Here is a 21,520-nt window from a genome sequence, read left to right on the forward strand (position 1 = left end):
AGGCTAGGAGAAACAACACTTCCATCTTTATAGTTGTGAGGGGTAGACTTCCTTGTTGCCATAATTTTTCTTTCCACTTTTCTTGCCAACTTGAATGCCTTCTCCAATGAATCAGGTTCCCAAAGATGAACCTCATGTTGAATGTTATCCATTAAAGTCCTTATGGAGACATTAATCCTCTAGTTCTTTGGAATATCATTTTCCCTTATATTCAATTTTTGAAAGTCATCAATGTGCTTTGCCATTGAACACTTTTGTTTGAGATTTATCAATTGGCTAAAGAAGGTGTTTCTCTTTGTATCCTCATAATGTGCTATCATTTCCTCCATGAAAATTGACCACGTAACTAGTGGTTTACGAGAACAAAGCCCTTTATACCATAAATATTGATCCAGTTCTAAATACGAAGATGCAATATGTACCTTTTGTAACAGTTTCACATCATGTAGGTCAAAATATTGCTCTATCTGTAGTATCCAATTTATCGGATCATTGCCATCAAAATTCCTCATATCACCTTTTCTTGATTTTAGGAGCTTGATCTTGAAATGACTATAACTTTGTAATTTCATATCTTTCAGTTCTAAAATCGCGACCTACAGTAGCCCTCTACATCCTCTTTCCAATGCCACTGGGCTGATCAAAATTAGATTCTCCAAGAAAGAGTTATACAAAATCTCCCAAGATGACCTGATTATATACCTTTTCAGAAGAGAGAACTTATATGAAGCACCATGTGTCACTGTTTTGACCTTCGGATCTAAAAAAGATACACAGAAAACTACAGCCCATCATCTTTCTTAAACTTCTTATGAAATTTCAATCTAATGGTCAGAGAGACAGTTATGACAATTTTCCCCAGGTCACTTATTTGGGATGTAATTCAGGAGCTTGCATAAAACGTAAATGTCTTGGACTGTATCTCCAAAAATATAGTGAAACAAGATCTAAAATTCAGGCCCGAGCTTCCTCACGATTTTGTCTCAAATGGATTTTAATTTCAAAGTCTGAACCTTCGTATAAAACACAATATAGCTAAAATTCCACGATGACCTACTTGAGATGAAATTATGGAGATTGGAAAAAACCCCAACTTCCTTAGATCATATCTCTAACAATATTGTGAGACAAGATCTGAAATTGAGACCCGAGATTTAGACCAATTTCTTCTCAAATGGGATTTTGTTTTAGCTTTTGAAACTTCGTAGAGAATGTTATAGCAAAAATGTCACGATGGCCTGTTTGGAGCAACGAAACCCTGGAATCCAAAGCTCTGATACCAAATGTTATGAAACCAACTCACAAAAATATAGAAAGGATAGATCAATGCCTTAGAATTCGACCTCTTCGAGCGGGAAACCTCCTTTACATTACACAAATGAACAATTCTTGGATGATACAAATGACAAGACCTCCTTTCTATATATAGGAGACTAAGGGGTCATAATATAATCAGAGGTGACATAACAATAATAATGTAAGGGCACAACAATAACAATAGTGGGCTTCTATAGGGCACAATAATAATAATATGGGGACTACCTGGGCACAAAAATATAATAAGGGGGTTGTACTAATAACAATAAGGGGTTACCCTAGTAGTATAGGGGCCTAACATAAATTTATCTCTTATTGAAGTTAAAACTTCAAAGAGGATCCAAAATGAAATTGAAATTTAATTAAATTTTAAATTGGATAACTACAAAAGACATGATTTATATGAAGAAGAAATGATGAATAAACAAGATGAAATAAAACTCACTGAGAGACACACCATATGAGGCAAATCCAGAACCTTTTATTATCTCAAAAGTGTTGAAAATGCAACAAGATGATGGAGCTTAGTGAAAAGAAGTCACCTTCACTAAGTTGGCCATAGGCTATTTTTGTCGCAAAGTCTAGTTTTAGATTATGTCTATTTTTAGACATATGGATCATGGTCTATGAGTTGTAGGATGTTGTTTGTGGATGATTGGTCATGTTGGTAAAAATAGATGGACTTCTATTTTAGACATATGAGTGGAGTCTATTTTTAGACTGCTAGTCTAAAAATAGAACAGTCGAATATTATTAGCTCTTAATAATATTTGGACTATAAACATTATCTTATCCTCTTGGAGCACTTCAGTTCGAGCTACGGATGTGGCACATGCAATTGTCAGAAGGAAATACGCTTTTCTTATGGGTCAGTTGAGCTATTGCATGGTGGACTTTAGTTAGAACTCAAGTGGTTGAGTTTGGTGGAGTTGATTGAGGAGTTGATGGAGTTGTGTTCAGTTTGACTTAGTTGAACTAGTTGTATTTAGTCTAACTGCAGAATACACTAGTGATGAGTGATGTGAATTAATTATTAATTAATTCACTAATTATTAACTCATAAATCAACTAAAGAATTGTTATAGACATTTTTGTGCCTCGCATCATGGAGCATGGAATGTCAATAATTGTAGGGATCCTCAGTCCCTAAACATGTTGTTCTTACCCCTAAAAGAACAAGGTCATCAAACAACAGCACTTCCAATCAGTTCTCCACCTGAAAACACTTCAAAACAGGCTTATTTTGGATCATGTCAGCTGCTTAACTGAGCTTCTGCGCTGTAATGCAACTGTCCCACTCTGTACCTGCGCTGGAAGTCAAAAGTAATGAAGGCTACCTGCGCTGGGCGAGATTGGCCAAGTGGCACAGTCATCCTGCAAGGTGTCAATTGCCCAGGAAGCTTCCAAACTGACACTTGGTTCATCAGATTCGCCTTGTGATGAGTAAGAGGTACTTGATCACCATGTGTAAGCAAGGATCTCCAAGTGGACTCAAGAACTGAAGATTAACTGAAGAGGGAGAGGACACTAGTCAGCTCTATGCCAGCCTCAAGCTGACTCATCCTCTCTTCTTCTCTCCTATATATAGAGCTCTTCTATGAGGTCTAAGGAGGCTGGAATTTTGTGTAAAGCAAGGAGGTGCTGTTGGATTACAGTTAGAGCTATTGGGTGATTGTTTTACTAGAGGTGAAGAGGAGAGTTCTTGCTGCTGGGGAGGTGCTGCTGGATTGGAGCCATCATTGGTTGTAACCTTCTCAGAACCCTGTTACTTCTATCAATAAAGTTTTGCATGTTCTTCTATATACTTGTATTGCATTGATGTATTGTATTTACATGTATATTTGATTCACTCTAATCCATGCATCAGTTATGAGTACTTGTATCTTGTAGTTTCCTCTCTCGTTTTGTGCAGGGCTTGTGTGTAGCTGGACCGGCAAAGAGAGCAAGGAGCTGGGAACAAGAGACAAAGAGAGAGGATCAAGATCGACTAAGCGAAGGATACCAGGTTGGTTGATCATTTCTTCCCCCTCTCTGTATTTTCATAAAGGAAAACATCAAAGCTTTACTTTCAGTTGTTGCTAAAGACTGTCACCTTTAGAGTAGGGATAGGGTCATCCGCATCAGATACTTTTCCCCACAACAAACTGGCGACTCCACTGGGGAGCCTAGTATCTTGTTGGTGTTTGTAGTATTTTGCTATTCATTTCTTGAAGAAAAGAGTACCAAATCGAAAAGCTTTTGACTATATCAAAAGCGAAGTAGAGGGATTGCTACTCTTGCTCATTTGCTGAGCAAATTCAAGATTTGAAGAGCTGATCTACAAAAGACTCTTTACTCTTTGTGATAGATCTTCATCCTCTTGATCATCCCTTAGCCTGTACTTGACCTATAGCTTTTTATTTCAGCAAAAACAGTGCATTTTTGAGCTTTTTATGACCCGGAAAACTTTGTAGACGAAACTCTCGTGAGTTAGTGCAGGTTGTACACAGGCAGCCTGCATTACAGCGCAGGTACTCCCTTCGGGAACTGCGCTGAGAGTGGAATTGGCAGACTAGAACCTGCGCTGGTCCAGTTAGCCCTTGTCTTGCTCAGTCTTCCTATTGTGTCTTGGCCCTGTTTGCACTTGTTTTTGGCTGATTGCTTGCTGGTTATTGTACTTGTTGTAAGCCACTTCTCCTTGACATTATTCCGCCTCAGTTGTGTGATGAAACTGTGAATGTTCTTTCAGTATTTCTTGTTTCAGTTACAGTTTCCCATTGTGAAAAGCGAACCAGTATAGCTGTGGCCTCTTAGATCCTGAACTGTAAAAGTGTCTTTGTGATCTTATGAGCTAGTTTTATTACTGTTCATGGCTGTTTGAATTTGTTTGTTTTTCACTTTATGGTTTGAATTCATATATTTTTAGTGTTGAAACAAGTACCTGTAAAGCGTTTTTTCATTTTAGAAAACATTGGTTTGTTTACGCTTCAAATTGAATTCGAAAGTCATACAACAGTTTTCCTTTTGTCTACATCAACATTAAAGGGAAATAAAAGAAATACATGCATCTTGCATTCGCATTTTGATAAGTTTGGGTGTCTGATCTAGGAGAAAGTGCATTAGTTTGTACTTGGTGCTCTGTGTGGAAAGATATTGTTTTTCTCTCCCCTCAGTAGTTAGGATTTTCAAAGCTAAAAAGATTGTGAAAGCTTGCTTATCATTTTAGCTGCATTTAGGAATTTGTACCAATACATCTCGTGGTGATCCTGAAAGACAAACTGATAAACAAGATCAACTTAAAATATATTGAATGAATCTAAAAACGCATTGTAACATAACGCTCACAATAGAGGTCTAGGTAGAGACGTGTTCCGGCGTCGTTAAACGTAGTGACTGTCGATCTCTACGAAGGTGGGTGATTCCTCCTGAGGGACGATAGCACTAATACGGACTTGTGCTCCCGCGTACCGTCGCGTATATTGGGAGACCCCTATAGGCTTTTATCCTTTATCCTTAGGAAGCCGTGTCGACCGCCCTACTGATCGCGATGCAGTGAACACAGCATTCACGAAGATCGACCACCCGTACCGTAAAACGTATTCTGTGGTTTCACAAAAGGTTTGGCACACCCTCTGCCTAGATCTCCAGAGCAGTTTCTTTTGGCCTTTTTCAAACTCTATAACTGAAAAAGTCCAACCGAGCATTTGTCACTTCGGGCTCGTTAATACATCGAAGGCGACTAGAGTCATCTTTAGCTTTTTCTCGACTCTTAAAACATGAAAAAGCAAAGTTGTGTCTAAAAGCGTCTAATAAAATTCATTCAATACGGAAACATAATTCCCCTTTTTGTATTTTAGTTGATCAAGTAATCCGCAACCGTGGAGGAAAGTCAATTAAAACTCCGTCATTTGGGGAGACTCGCGAGTCAACCACCTTCGTCCCCGGAACCGAAAGTAGTACGGGCGAAGCGATCTCGCTGGACCAGGTCAAAATCTCCTTTTAGAGTTAGAACGGAAGTTCCAACAACATCTGAGATTCTGGTCACTCCCAATATTTCTGGAATCCCTGCCTCTATTGAAGAAGTTCAACAGCAACAGAGGGACAGTTGTACTGATCCTAGTCTGAAGACAAGTACTTGCATAACTGAACCAGTTCCATCTGAAACCGGTCCACAGAGTCTTGTTGTTCAAACAACTATCGCTGTCGAAGCAACCCCTTCTTCGGCACCAGAAATCTTTTACGGACCTGACGATCTTCCTCTTCTTCCTGGTCTGATTGCAATAGAGGAAATCGTAGAGGACCAGCAAGCAAATACTCCAATTCATTTTGGAGTAGGTACCCCTCTTTTTCCTTCTGCATCAGAAGTTTGTCTATCACCACCAGAAGTTCCTGAAGAATCGTTAGGAAGTTTATTGGATAGACTTAAAATGTCTGAACAACCGTCGACATCTAGGACTGTGCCAAACGACACAGCAACAGCAGAAGTTCCTGCTGCCAATCCAACGATGTTTGCCGGCATACCAGCCGTCCCGACTAGCTCTCATCAGCTAGAAGGAGTCCACCCAGGGACTATTCTGACAACTTGGTCTGTTCCAGTTTGTTCTTCCGGTATAATACCCGGTAATTCTTATGTTGAAACGAGACAAATTGATCCCTTTGGGAATCAGTTTGGGCCATCCAGTCCTCAAAGGCCATCTATACCCTTGAGCTCCGGATCGTTACCGTATGGGGGGCAATATGCCCTTTCAGGGGGATACCCATACGGCAGTTTTCAACCACATTCAGGTTTGACTGAAGTAACGACGAGTGGTTGGGTACCTATGTTACCCCAACAGCCAAGAGTTGTATATTCCATGCAACAATGTGTACCTATGTCTAGTATCCCGACGACGCCAGCAATTGTAACCGTGTCGCAAGTTCAATCGATGCCTGTTGTATGTCAACCCCAAGTTGTAATGCAACAACCTATTGACCCGGCAACACAACCACAATCGCCAACTGCTGGGACGACACAGATACAAAAGGGAACCATAACCCCGCATCTTGGTCCGTCGGTTAGTGTCGCACAACAAAACATGGCTTCACAACCATGGATGGTGCAATACCAACAACCTCAGTTTCAACAGGTGTACCAGGGGTCTGAGCAACAGATCTTTGCAAATAGTGGGCAACCCTATATTCAGAATGGGTTAAACCAACCACTTTACAGTGGCCAAGCCCACCAACCATATCAGTCATATCAACATCAGTTGCATTATACTGGTGTACAAAGACCTACTGCTCAGGCGATTCCATCATATCCTGGGTACGCCTCGCCAAACCTGAATCAGCAGTTGCCATTCGTGGCGACCTTAGAATTACCAGATTTACATCGATTAACGAACGATCCAATCGCCTATGCCCATTGGTGGCCAGCGATTCCTCACAAACTTCCTTCGGACATTCCTAAATTCAATGGAAATCCTGGCGAAGACCCGTCGAATCATGTGATGACATTCCATCTGTGGTGTTCGTCGAATACCTTGAATGATGATTCGATAAGGCTTCGTCTTTTCCAGAGGACATTGACTGGTCCGGCGGCCAAATGGTATATTGAATTACCTAGAGCCTCTTTCGACAATTTTAGTTCCCTAGCCACGACTTTCTTAACACACTTTCAGTTACCTATAAGGTACGAAACTGGAACAGAAATCTTGACCAATTTCAAGCAGACAACAGCCACACATATATCTGATCATATACAAGAGTGGCGCCGTCGGCGCAGAATGGTAAAAACCTATGTTCCAGATCAGCTATTAGCTGAGTGGTTTATAAAGTCGCTTCTGCCTGCTATAACAGAAGATGTGGCCAAGGGAGGCGTCGTAACAGAGGAGCAAGTTATTGCTCGTGCTCAATATTTGGACTTAGTATATACTCAGTCGGGCACGCTCTATGATAAGATACCTGACGCCCCCAGACCAGAATTTTCAATCCCTCCTCCTCCCGGATCGAATAGTGACTCTCATGCCGGTGATGGCGTGATTGGAACTGCAAACGCTAAGTCGACAAGGGATTCGAATAATAAGCCCGTAAGACTTCGAATCAAAAAGCAAATCAAGAGATTCTTGCTTCGGAGGTAAATGCTGTATCTACGGATAAAGGCAAAAACTCCAATCAACCAGGAAGCAAGAAGAATCAAAACAAAGGGAAGAAGAAGAAACAAGGAGAGTCATCTCCTCGAAAAACTTCTTCAAGCCCTCCTCGAGATAGGAAACCACCTTATGGGTGTCAGATATGTGATGAGGATCACTGGACGAGAGAATGTCCATACAAAGCTGATCTAAAAAGATTCTTAAAGAGTTCGCAAACTCCAGCTGTGTTAACTGATCCGTTTCCCGATCGGAGAAAAAATTTGGTTGGTAGTGGAAATGCTTCACCGTCGCAAGTGCTTATGTTATCGATATCGAAGCAACAGGATGATGCTTTAATTTCGACAAGGAACAAAGATTACGGGAATCCACAGGTGTCGAACGATAAAGGTAAAGATCAACCTAGCAGTTCGACAACAACTTCGGCAGAAGTTGTACCCCCCATCACACATGAATTAACAATAAAACCGCCAAAGGGAGTAGTACACAAGTCGACATTTAATCCTCGTGCCAGAGCGGCACAACATTATAATATAGTGGAAGATTTGGCGCAATCGCCATCTGCTATGTCGACTCTTGAAGTACTACAACATTGCCCATCCCAAAGGCAGGCATTGTTATCAGCAATTGGTGGGGTGGATCCTAAAGATTCCAATCTTGTATCCTTTGATCACAAAGGATATGATCCTCAGTTACCAGCTCAACTAGCTTTCATCATCCAAGTGAAAGCCCTCAACAAAACTGTTCATCGAACAATTATTGATGAGGGGGCATCGACATGTATTATGTCGATGAGTTGCTGGAAAACTTTAGGATCTCCAACCTTGACGCGATCATCAACAACATTAAAAGCATTCGACGGAAGGACATATACCCCTTACGGTATCCTTAGTAACTTGAGAGTTGAACTAGGGGGCAAAACAGTAGAAATAGATGTTGAAGTCATCGATGGCAATCTTGACTATAACATCCTACTGGGAAGACCATGGATTTATGCCATGGAAGCTGTTGTGTCGACCTATTTTAGGAAAATCGCATTCCCCTTTCAAGGAGAGATTACGATCATTGACCAACAAAATTTCCTCCCTAATGGTTCACAAGTTACAGGAAGCGTTCCTCTGATCCATGGAAGCGACCATTCGTTTCAAAATATCGGAGTAGGTCTCCTAAAAGACCCTGCCTTAATGGGTACTTTCGCCCTACCGCCTCCAATTAATCTGGCGGGAGTGGCCACGGTGGAAACCTACAAAATGAAATCTAATCCAATCTTCTGGTTGGATTCGGAAGATTCCTAGATATTTGGTCGGCTTCGAGGATAGTTCCTATCTCAGGTCAACCTCGTTAAAAAATGAAAAACCATGAGGATAGTTCTTTTACTATGTCAACCTCATTAAAAAATGAAACAATCCCCTTTCCAGATCTCAATGGTAAACCTTCATTCCAATCAACAAAGTTGAATGCAATGAAGCGTGGGAGGCATGCACCTCGATTTGCATTATTATGCTGGGGGCATGCAAACTTATCTATCGAGCAGTTTTAGCATATAGTTCATGCTCGTTAAAAAATAAACGCAAATCCGAGCAGTTTTAGGACTGAATTTATGCTCGTTAAAAAATAGAAAAGTGTGAGCAAAAGTTTCCCTCAGAGTTCAAGCTCATGGAAAAAATGAACCGGTAAATAACCTTTTGAGATCGTAAATTCATCAGCCATAAGAACCTTAATCGTGTTTTCATCCATCACCTCCACTGTTCATTTGGCCGATCATTCACTTCCTTTTGTGTGTTTACCTCTTTTGAGAAACAGCTGCGAAGAGTGATTTCACCTAGCCATCCTTGTGACACTGCCGTGATTGGAAAATTCCAACCTGTACCTGGAATCGGTAGCTATCCCTGTTTATCACTCGTTCCTCAAAAGACGAGTCTTCTTTCAGCTCTTTTCACTGACTCGTAAAATATGAAAAGTTTGCCGAGTTTTGGCCTTCCAGCTCGTTAAATGACCGAAACGCTATCCCTCCTCTAAATTTTAATCTTTTTGGACCTGAGGGATTATTGCACAAAAGGATCGAGCGCTTGTCTTGTTCGGCTCGTTAAAAGTACCGAACAGCCATCCCTTCTGTATTGTTTTATACTTTTTCGGACTTAAGGGATTTGCTGACGAAAAAGGAATTATGGAGTTGACTTTCTGTACCTTTTCAGACTCTCTAAAAATGAAAAGGACCGAGTTTTCCTTGTCGTTAGACTCGTTAAAATGATTAAATAGCGACAAACTTGTCTTTAGACGAGAACGAGTTTCCCTATCGCTAGGCTCGTTAAATCATAGCGATAGGCTTGCCCGAAGGGCAGGTTATAGAACAAGCATATGTTATCCTCCTTAAGCTTGACAAAAATAAAGAGGTACTGGTCAGAAATGACTGGGGAAAAATTGGGAGAACATTCAAAGTTTAATGGTAGCGAGTCACTCTTGAACATGACACTTTTCCTCCGTATCACATCGGGTTGGGTTGTTTCATTCACCGGTCTCATCACCATGGTCCTCGCCACACCATCCACGTTTGGGGTAATGCTACCGATCCATCGCATCAGTGTCGTTATATGTTCAAGAGGGGTCATTCTGAAAGTGTCAACCGTGTCCCATCCACTGCCATACATTATCCTTCATCCATTCATGATCGCCACCCTGAATCATATGTCACAGTTTGTTTTCACCTCCACTAAAGTCATTAGCTCCGTTCCGTGTCATTGATGTGGGATTCATTAAGGCCCTCCTTTGACGGATCGCTTCTTGTCGACTTCAGCTCATTATCCAAGAAGTTGATCTAGGAACACCCCCATCAGTACTTTGAAGCTTGCATGCCTCAATGGCAAGTTTCTCACTTCCGGCGACAGGTATACATCAATGACCTTCGACCAGAAGATTTTGCGTGGCGTTCGACGCCAAGTCCTTTATTCACGCCACGTGAATTGTACTGCAGTACCTTGAGGGTCATCATCATTATTGGTGATTCCTCTCGCGCTTGTTAACGGTTTACATTATTAACCGGTAATCAAGCGATGTCTTTCCATGTTCGACTTCAGCGCAATTCTCACATGGATCGACTTGTACTTAGAGTGAAGATCGAATGAGTTTGAAGACCCCGGATCTAGTTTCATCCATCCGGGCTGCGATATATATCCAGGAAATATAAAAGCATTTGCCATGTACATCATTGCAGCAGATGATCATCCTACTCAAAGGATGATAATTTCAGCAGAAAATTATCAGTCTATCTTCAGACGATCGTCTGTCATATGTACCAAAATGTATTTATAAAAAGCTGAGCATGGGAATGCCCGCCTCAGCTAGATCATGAGAATAATGATGAATGAAAAATAATGTATTGTATTGTATTGTATTACAGGGCACTCTCCTCAGTACTGGAACGAACTTCGGATCCTCTAGATAAAGCATTTCACCCGATAAACGGCCTCATACTTTAGGGGGCAACTGTTATAGACATTTTTGTGCCTCGCATCATGGAGCATGGAATGTCAATAATTGCAGGGATCCTCAGTCCCTAAACATGTTGTTCTTACCCCTAAAAGAACAAGGTCATCAAACAACAGCACTTCCAATCAGTTCTCCACCTGAAAACACTTCAAAACAGGCTTATTTTGGATCATGTCAGCTGCTTAACTGAGCTTCTGCGCTGTAATGCAACTGTCCCACTCTGTACCTGCGCTGGAAGTCAAAAGTAATGAAGGCTACCTGCGCTGGGCGAGATTGGCCAAGTGGCACAGTCATCCTGCAAGGTGTCAACTGCCCAGGAAGCTTCCAAACTGACACTTGGTTCATCAGATTCGCCTTGTGATGAGTAAGAGGTACTTGATCACCATGTGTAAGCAAGGATCTCCAAGTGGACTCAAGAACTGAAGATTAACTGAAGAGGGAGAGGACACTAGTCAGCTCTATGCCAGCCTCAAGCTGACTCATCCTCTCTTCTTCTCTCCTATATATAGAGCTCTTCTATGAGGTCTAAGGAGGCTGGAATTTTGTGTAAAGCAAGGAGGTGCTGTTGGATTACAGTTAGAGCTATTGGGTGATTGTTTTACTAGAGGTAAAGAGGAGAGTTCTTGCTGCTGGGGAGGTGCTGCTGGATTGGAGCCATCATTGGTTGTAACCTTCTCAGAACCCTGTTACTTCTATCAATAAAGTTTTGCATGTTCTTCTATATACTTGTATTGCATTGATGTATTGTATTTACATGTATATTTGATTCACTCTAATCCATGCATCAGTTATGAGTACTTGTATCTTGTAGTTTCCTCTCTCGTTTTGTGCAGGGCTTGTGTGTAGCTGGACCGGCAAAGAGAGCAAGGAGCTGGGAACAAGAGACAAAGAGAGAGGATCAAGATCGACTAAGCGAAGGATACCAGGTTGGTTGATCATTTCTTCCCCCTCTCTGTATTTTCATAAAGGAAAACATCAAAGCTTTACTTTTAGTTGTTGCTAAAGACTGTCACCTTTAGAGTAAGGATAGGGTCATCCGCATCGGATACTTTTCCCCACAACAAGAATACATCAGTTAACTCAGTGCATGGACAGTTTAGTGGAGACAGGTTATAGACGTGGAGATTACTATCAGTTGTGACTATATATGTGCATGAGATTTGCACAATCAGTGATTGAGATTGCCAATGAGGATTGTGCAGTACAAGCCAAGGGAAAATGAGCATGTAATGTAATCATTCTCACTTTGGATTGCACAGTAGAGGCAGGCAAACAATGGAGGAGATTTGAACTAGTGACTTGTTCGGATCTGAGCTAGTTTTGTGTGTAGCAGGTGGAGATAGTAATGAGTACTTGTGAGGAGTATTGTACTATGTATTGTTACATGTTCTCTATCATTATAATATACAAATAGTTCGGGGTTTTCAGCTGTATGCTTTCCCCATTACATACTGTGTTAATGTGCACATGTGATTGATGTTTCATTGTTTTTAATTCCGCAAAATTGATGATCAACGTAGAGGAGGTTATGTATTATGAATGCATTCTGCAAATAGTGTATAATCAGGATAATCTCTGTGAATAAGTGTTATATTATTCAAAATTTCTACAAAAAATGCTCCCCTTTAGTACAAAGCTGCTTGATAACTTGTTCAAGGGTTCAGCCCTGAATACTTCGACAAAATGAAGTATTTAAACAAAATTTACAAAAATATTACAATTAATGTCTGAGTGACACGAAATTCTATTATTAGCTTAGAATTAATAGAAAATAAATAATGTGATCAAAAGAAATGCATATGTTGAAGTGATCTAAACATTTATCCCTCCTTTGGAGGAGAACAGTTGTTGAGTGGCCACTATTCAGCTGTTGTGCTGGTGAAGCTAACCGGTATTTTTAATCCTGGAAATCACACAACTTATCCCACCGCTCTTCTTCTAGAATAGAAAATTTTGTTACCTCGCGATAGATCTCATCTACCTCAGTATACCAAGCAAAAGTTGGTTTTACTACAAAAATGTGTTTTATCTTATTTTGGATAAAACTTGGGTAAAAGGCTCTCCCTGTCACAAAACCTTTGATGTTGGAAGACTTAGTTCTATCCTTGGCAATACCATGGGCTAAATACCATGAGCTAAATACCATATTTATAAAAGAGGTATTCTAAATTAATAAAAATATAAATAAACCAGAGGTATGGTAAATAAATAAATAATTATATTTACTCCATAATTCACTTTATATTTACGAACACTCAAAAACGAGGCTTTAGTTAGGTGAATCCTATGGGCCAAATTATTATTAATACCATGCAAAAAAAACATTATTAACCCTAATATTAATACTAATAAAAAAAAGATGGCACATGGTATTGTCCCGTGGTATTGAGAACAAATGGTATTTTCACATGGTACTCATGAGGAATGTAGCCTATTTAAAGGGGGGAATCAAATCTTTTTTCACTCTATGCTAGTTTGCATATCAGGATATTTGATCCCACTTAGTAGATCCAGAGTAAAGATGGATGCTTTAGTTAGGTGAATCCTATGGGCCAAATTATTATTAATACCATGCAAAAAAAACATTATTAACCCTAATATTAATACTAATAAAAAAAAAGATGGCACATGGTATTGGCCCGTGGTATTGAGAACCAATGGTATTGACCCATGGTACTCATGAGGAATGTAGCCTATTTAAAGGGGGGAATCAAATCTTTTTTCACTCTATGCTAGTTTGCATATCAGGATATTTGATCCCACTTAGTAGATCCAGAGTAAAGATGGACCTTTACAAGTTAGCGATGAGATCTATGAATTTAGTTCTTTTACCCTTTAGAAATTCAAGGGACAATAATAAAAATATTTTTCAATTATGTTTTTAGGGTGGGTGCAAAGACCTAACCCCGAGGGCATTGAAGAGAAATAACCCATTGACCTCCCAATGACAAGGACAATGTGCTTTAACAATGGGACTTGGACCAATTAAGTTAACAATGAGGGTTAAATATATATTATTATAATGGTTTCTAAGTGTTTTAGCAATGAGATGTGGATCAATTGAGCTAACTTTCTAGGATAAATATATTATTATAATAATTTCTCACTTTATTTTTAAAAATTTTGAATTTTGATATTAACTAATATTGTATGTTAAAATATACTTAGACGGAAAAAAACTAAAATATCCTAATTTATAAATCTTAAAAAAATAATAATATTTAGATGATTTAAATAAATAATAATAAAAATATTAGAAAAAAAAAAATCAAATCATTATGCCTCTAAAAATCTATCATTTTCAAAATGGAGAAGTGAATTTTATTTGTTATTTTGTTTTATTTTTATTATAATGCATTTTGAGTATCCATGGCATGAACATTATCATTGTGGGTATCTATAGAATTTTCCCCAAATTTTATAGTGTAAAAAAGAATTAAATAAAAAAAAAGAAAATAATAATATTTAAGAAAAATAAGATATATATATATATATATATATATATTTGAGAATCCATATCATGAGGCGTATGAGTTGTAAGCATCCATGGCATGAGCCTTATGGTCTTGTTCTATCCACAAGTGGGTTTCCCTAAGTAAAAAATATAATGTAGTGCACACAATTCAATGCCAAAGGGGTCAATTGGGCGACATTTACCCCTATAATCCATGAACCTCAATATATGGGATATAAGTATTCAAATTATCTATCTGAGTTTCAATTTTGAATTGAGATATAAATAGCAATAAAGTGGCAGAGAAAAATAAATTACAGAGCCGAACTTGTTTTTACAAAAATATTAGAGAAGAGATGGCTAATGATGTGAACGAAAATCAATTTCCACAAGGAGACAGGAGATGGTGACAACTTCCACCTTCAGGGAAAGGGCAAAGGCAAGGGTCAGGGCCGCAATATGATTTAATTTTATAATTTTCATAATTTATAAACAATATTTTAAGATTTAAAAAAGAAACATAATTTACAATAGTTAAAAATATAATAAATTTTTGATAATGATAATGATGTTTTTTCTTAAATTATTGTTCAATTTCAATATTATATTAAAGACTATGTTATTGTTGTTATGTATTTAGATTTGTAGAGAAAGAAAAAACAACAATGACACAAGGCTAGCCATATAAGGTGAACAAAAGTTCAATTAAAATTGCTTCTATAATGAAGAAATGAAGTTGTCATTTTAATTTTAAGGAAATATATAAAATAGGGTACATGATAAGGATTAAAGAGAATGGATGTGCATGCCCTACTGTAAGTTTTAAACCTTTAAAGTGAAAACAATGTATATAGATTTTGAAACAAAATATAAATAGCAATGAAATACACATTATACAAAGATATTTACCTTGAAAAATCTTAACTACAAAAATCAATAACATCTAGAGCCACACTTCTATCAACTTTGTTGTATTGACTTTACATAATACAATGTCTAAGCATTTCACAAAATCATTGAATTTGATTACAACCATACCCCCTTAAATGGGATTAGTGTAGAATTGGTCAAAAAAATAGCCAAAAATAGACCAAAAAGTTTCCACCCAAACTAGACCAAAATTTTCCCTCCTAAAGAGAATCAAGGTCTCCACCCCCAAACCAATGAGGACTTGCAAACAAAAAGTTGAGATGATTGGCCAAATTATATAACATATTCCCAACATTCTCCCACTTTTTTTGTTTTCTTTTTTTTTTTTAAATAGGTGGGGCTCATTTTATTATCAATAATTCAGGGTGATAATGCACAATACTTCTCTACACCAAGAGAACTTATTAATGTTAGCAAATTTTGTTAATTAGCCTGTAACATTCTTCAAAGTGTTAACCTTCACCAAAAGACCTTGTTGTCTTCAACTTTGCCTCTCTCAAAGTGGTACTTAATATCAATTTGTTTCATTTTATAATTTTAAGGAGGACTCTTTTCTAGAAATATTGCACTCTTAGTATCAGAATATATATTTACATCTTGTACAAACCTAATACATAAACAAAATCTATATAACCATATAAATTAATACCTTTCATGGGTGATTTCCATGTATTCAAATTTTATACTTGAGAGTGTGTTGAAGCCTCGAAATTCACTACAACAACATGGGGGATAACCACCCGATCCGAACTTTGAAAAAAGCTCTTCCATTTGTTATAGTGGCTCCGATTGGGGATAATGGGACAAGTTTCCTAGAGAGGATTGATTTGATAATGTTGATGGGATGATATAGGATGTAACGGGAAATGATTCAACTAAGTATAATATAATATAAATAATATACACATGCATATATCTTAATCTAACATTATCTAACTATAAATATACCTGGGAATAAAATAAGATATGCGATCTACAATGATATCTCACAACAACTGGTAATAAAGATCATTCAACTGCCAAAAGAAATGAAATCGTTCAACGATAATTGTTCTAGATAAATAGTTAGACAAAATAATTGAGAAAAATATATCGCATATAAAAATCATTTAGGTATTCAAAACGGAATCACACCTAAAACATCATAAAAAGGTGCAATAATGCAAAATTATAATTCAGAGTTTTGTACATAAAACAGTCAAGAGAAGAAGTATCACTAATACATAAATAAAACACAATCATACGATAAAAGTACCATATATGATAGGTTCTTCTCATGTTATTAAGCAATATTGACCCAATTTTATCCAATCCAATAAATTCTAAGAGTACAAAAGTGTAATTTCAGTAGAGCATACTAGATATCTTGTTCCATTCATTTCATCAAAACCTTCTCAAAAGTACAGAAGTGTAATGTCTTGAAAAGTGTTTTTGATCAAATTCTAGACCCCTCTCTAAATGCATGAGAGGGTTTTAAACACTAAAATACATGCCTCAAAATAGATTGTTACAAAAATAGCTAAGGAGGTTTCAAACAACCTTCCTCGAAGTGGGAAACAATAAAACTAAAAATAGAACTAAACTAATGACTAGCTCCTTTGAACTTGAACTAAGTTAATCTGGTAACATGATCTCTAAGGTTGCAAATGTCGATCATTGGCTTGAGCTGAGGCGGCCAGCTAATTGTGGATTTTAATTGCCCGGCAAATATGGCATCTGATAAAGCCAACACCATCTTTTGCCATTATGTCTCCTAATTCAGCCTGGTTAGCTATTTAATTGCCTCTTCCTTTTCATGTGCTATCTGTTTCCATTGTTGCTCTAGTTTTTTGACATTTGGTAGAAATCCTAGTACGCACTCTTTGACCAAGTTGGCACCATGGAGGTTTTCATTTACAGCTTCTATTATACTACTTGTTGCTCCTACTGCTATCATTGTCGCCCTTTCTGCCTATTTCAACAGTGAATCCCAGTCTGTAAATAGAATATCTTTGTGGGATTCTTTCATTGTTGGTAAGTCATCCTTTCTTCCATCCTAAGATTCTTACCAGTTGATAGATTCAAAAACATTTTTGTGGATTTCTCAATATTCAAATCTTATATCGATTATTTGGTTTGTCAATTTATCACTGGTCTCACAGTAAGGATTTATCTGCGAGATTTTTTGGCAGAATATTTCTTCTTGCTACATTAATAGGGAATTCAGGCTGACCTTTTCTTTGATAAATTCGTCAATTTGCAGATTATCTTTGAATTTATCCACCATGGCTTGCATTTGACAATTTTTTGAATCCTTTTTTGATAAGCTGCCCTGGTGTTGTAATCTCATCTATTTGAATTCCCTCTGAAGCTAGGCTACCTGTTGTTCTGCCTGTTGATTAGTTTTTTCTTGTGTTAATTATTGTTCAAGCAACAGAATTTTCTATTCCTTTTCCTCTAAAAGCATTTAGACTTTCATTTCCTTATCGATGGTTGTTGGGGCATAAGCTCCTGTGAACTGTGACAGCTTTGTGAGATTCTCTAATGGGTCAACAAGGGTATCCTTCCACACAACATTCATTGGTTCATTTCTAGAGTTGTAATAGTCATGGTGTCTAGTTTATTTTTCTTCCTTTGTCTTTTAAATAAAACCTTATGAGTAGGACTGTAGAATATATCTATTGGAGGTATCTCTTCAATTCTAAAGAGAATTTTGGAAGTGGGAACAACAAGAATAATCTCAATATCCTGAGTACCTATAGCTACTTACTTTGTTGTTTCTGGATTTGCTTTATGCTAGGTTTTCTTGGGGGTTTGGAGTTTAGATGTTTCCTCAATATTTGCATTTGTATGGATCTTCTTATTGAATTTCTCCCATTCCTGTTCCAGGTCAACAACTGGAGACTTACCTGATTGAGATGAAGTAAAAGCAACCTATGCATGCTTCTTTGCCAAGGCATGTTCGACTATTTCCTTTGTACTTCCAGTTGTATCTTTCTTAGACTCTTCATTTGTGTTTCCTCCTCCATTTTTAGATTGCCATTCTGAGTGATCTCACTCATGAGTTGACTTCCCTTGGGTTTCTTCTTCAGAATTTTCTTTTGAACTTCCCTCCAAGCTTATGCTAGGAGTTGGTTCTCTTATTGATTCAATCTGTAATAGGTCAAATGGGACCTTTAACAGTCTCTTATTTCTATACACATGAAAAGCATTAATATCTTCCGGTCTCAACAGTGATGATTCCAGATGTAGGACTTGTGAAAATGTTTCTTCTTCTTGAAAGAGGTCATCAAAGGCATTCTCTTCATGGGTAAACTGTTTGACTTTCACCATAGTGGTAAATTCTTTAGAAACATGATTCAGGTCATATTGTCTCCCTAGAATTGTGGCTAACTTCAAAGACATAATAATCTCTGCTTCTTTTACTACATGTCCATAGTCATGTAGTGTGAAAGCACCACATTGTAATGGAAAGGTTGGCCAAATGGTTTTCTTCTGTGCTTTAAGTCCTTTGGTTAAATTGTCATCCCTTACTGTTTGGTAAGCTATTTATCTAACTAATAGCTTGTCTGGGACATAATATGAGAGGACATGTGGAGAAGCAATGCTCCAAAAAACACTATTGTAGGTGAATGTCTCTTCCCCAAACCATCTGGCCACTGGAAATATATCTACTTTGGCCTCTTCAAAAAACCTAGGGGCTAATGTATAAAAAAAAAAGTTATGAATAGGAAGCATAAAACCCTGGTAGATTTTGTAAAAATGGGGATGGAATTGAGATTCCCACAAAATTTTATGGTATATATGGATGGGGAGCGGGTTATGTACAATCCACTTCCATCCCATGTTAGGAAATTGAGAACAAAAACAAATTGTGTCCATAACAAAAACACTCATAAAGAAAGGGGGGAAATCTTAAAGAAACACTTCTCTTCTTTCTATATTCCATAATGGCCTTTTCTAAATTGTCTGATAAAATATGACTCTAGTTCATAATTCTTGCATCAACTGTTGCATCAATTAACAAGAGCCATTCCATAGAAAATTTGATGCTATTAGGTTTATCGAACAACCTACACATCATTGTTGTTGCAAAACTATGGGGGGGAGAGATGGATGCTATTGAGTATGTCATACCAGTTTTATCTTGTTTGAGTTTGCCTCCACCTGACCTCCAGGTCTATGTAATGTCTAATGGGTCTTTTTTCTCTTTGGCGAAATGCTCAAGGAATTATTTGTTGTAGAGCTTTTGAGGCTATGATAGCTAGTACATTAAGGGGGAGTGTTAGAGAATCTAATCCAAACCACTTGTTAGGTATCAAAACTATCCCTCCTAGTGTCCCAGTTCATTTTTAGTTAAGTCCAGTTTAGTCGAGTTTGACTCTGGAGTCATTTATTAGTGATGTTTCCAATGTAATCTTATTTAAGTGATTTGTAATACTAAGTAGAGGAATTCCTCTACTCCACATTTTGTTCTCTTCAATTTTTGCCAGATTTGGGAGAAGATTTCTTACCTATTGCTTTGTCTTTGAGAGCTGGAGTTGATGATTTATGTTTTTGAATTATTTGTGGCAAATTGATAGTGCTCTTGCTCCTGGTTGTGACAGGTAATGTTTCTTGTGATTCTTCATTGTCTGAAACAGGAGGAATGAAATCCCACATTCCTTGTAATTCAACTACCTCTTCATCATCGGTTTGTTCTTTGGTTGTTGACACTTCTTAATCCTCCACATCTAATTCATCATTTGATATTATGTTTGGAGGCCTAGGATTAGAGGAAGGATTTCTTTTCTAAGGTCTATAAGCTTTTCTTGAAGAAGTCTCAGCTACCTGCTTTTCAATATCGACCATTTCATTGGACATGGTTTTAAGGACCTTTTGTAGACCTTCAAGGTCAAAAATATCTTTAGGTTCTTTCTTCTTGGATTTGTCCCTAAAAGTGACCTTCTTGGATTTTCTTTCTTAATGCATTCGTCTTATCTAAATCTAAAATGTGTTTTTCTACAGTTATGGCTTCTTTCATGTTTTCTGCTAAAGTTGGTTTGGTGGCCCTATTTACATAAATAGCTACATTCGAGGGAAGAGCAGAAATTTACCATTCATTTTGAACTTCATCACTCAGTTTCGATGTTGTTGGAATTTTGTTTAATAACTTATTAAAATGTGAATTGAATGCCTTAATTGGTTCTCTAGGTTCAGCTTTCAAGTTGGAGAGATCATTGAGAAGAGCAGCTGTCGATCTACCATCTCCAAACTTGGTTAGGAACTACTCTTGAAATGCATCCCAACTATTAATGGAACCAGATGGTAATGAAAAATACCATGATCCTACTGATCCTTGTAAAGTATAAGGGAATAATATTACAATTGCATCTTCTTCTACCACTGCATTCAGATTTATGGACAACATGATGTTATTTATGTGTTCTTTAGTAGGGAGGCCATCATTAGGGTTGAATTTTGGCAACCATTTTTCTGGTTGAGCAAGTAGTAGATGTAATGGTTCAGCCATTCGAACAATTCCTGGATTTTTCCATGGTCTTTGAGCCATTGTGGGTATCTGTGTAGAGGAAGATGCTCCAATAGTTGAAGGTGATTGGGTAGAGGAGGATTGTACTCTATTACCAGTCTAAATCACAATCTAGAGTTGTGAGGTGGATGATTGATCTTTTGATGAAGATGATGGAATGAATGAGGGTGTTTCAGGTGATGATGAGAGAATCTCAATATGAGTTTCAGATTGTGTTTTCTTCGTTTTCCTTCGAGGGTTAGGTAGAGGAAATTCAAATGGGGGAATCCCAAATTTTTCACTCTGTGATCTGGTTAAAATTTGAGAGGAAGAAGTTGAGAAGAAATATTGGCTTGGGATAATTCAGATTCTCCTTGAGATAGGGAAATCCCTTGCAATTTATGGATTAAAGACTAGACTTCAAGAGTTTTTGTAGAGGAAGATTGATATGATTTATCTGGAAAAATAGTAGTGGATTCTAAGGATTTCTTCACAACTTCACGCTTAGGATTTGGGGCTTTGGAATGTGACCGAGAAGTAAGGGGTGATAGTGAGGGATTTTTACTCTTAGAATGGATTTCTAATTTATATTTTCTTGCCATTCATAGTCAGACCCTCCTTCTAGTGCCAAAATGTTAAGCCTCAAAATTTCATGCAACAACATGGGGAATAACTGCCCGGTCTGAACCTTGAAAGAAAGTCCTTTTTCGTTTGGTATAGTGGCTCTAACTGGCGATA

This window comes from Pinus tabuliformis, chromosome 8 (assembly GCF_031772625.1).
Source record: "Pinus tabuliformis cultivar Carrire ecotype Pingquan chromosome 8, CPIR1, whole genome shotgun sequence".
Lineage (NCBI taxonomy): Eukaryota > Viridiplantae > Streptophyta > Pinopsida > Pinales > Pinaceae > Pinus > Pinus tabuliformis.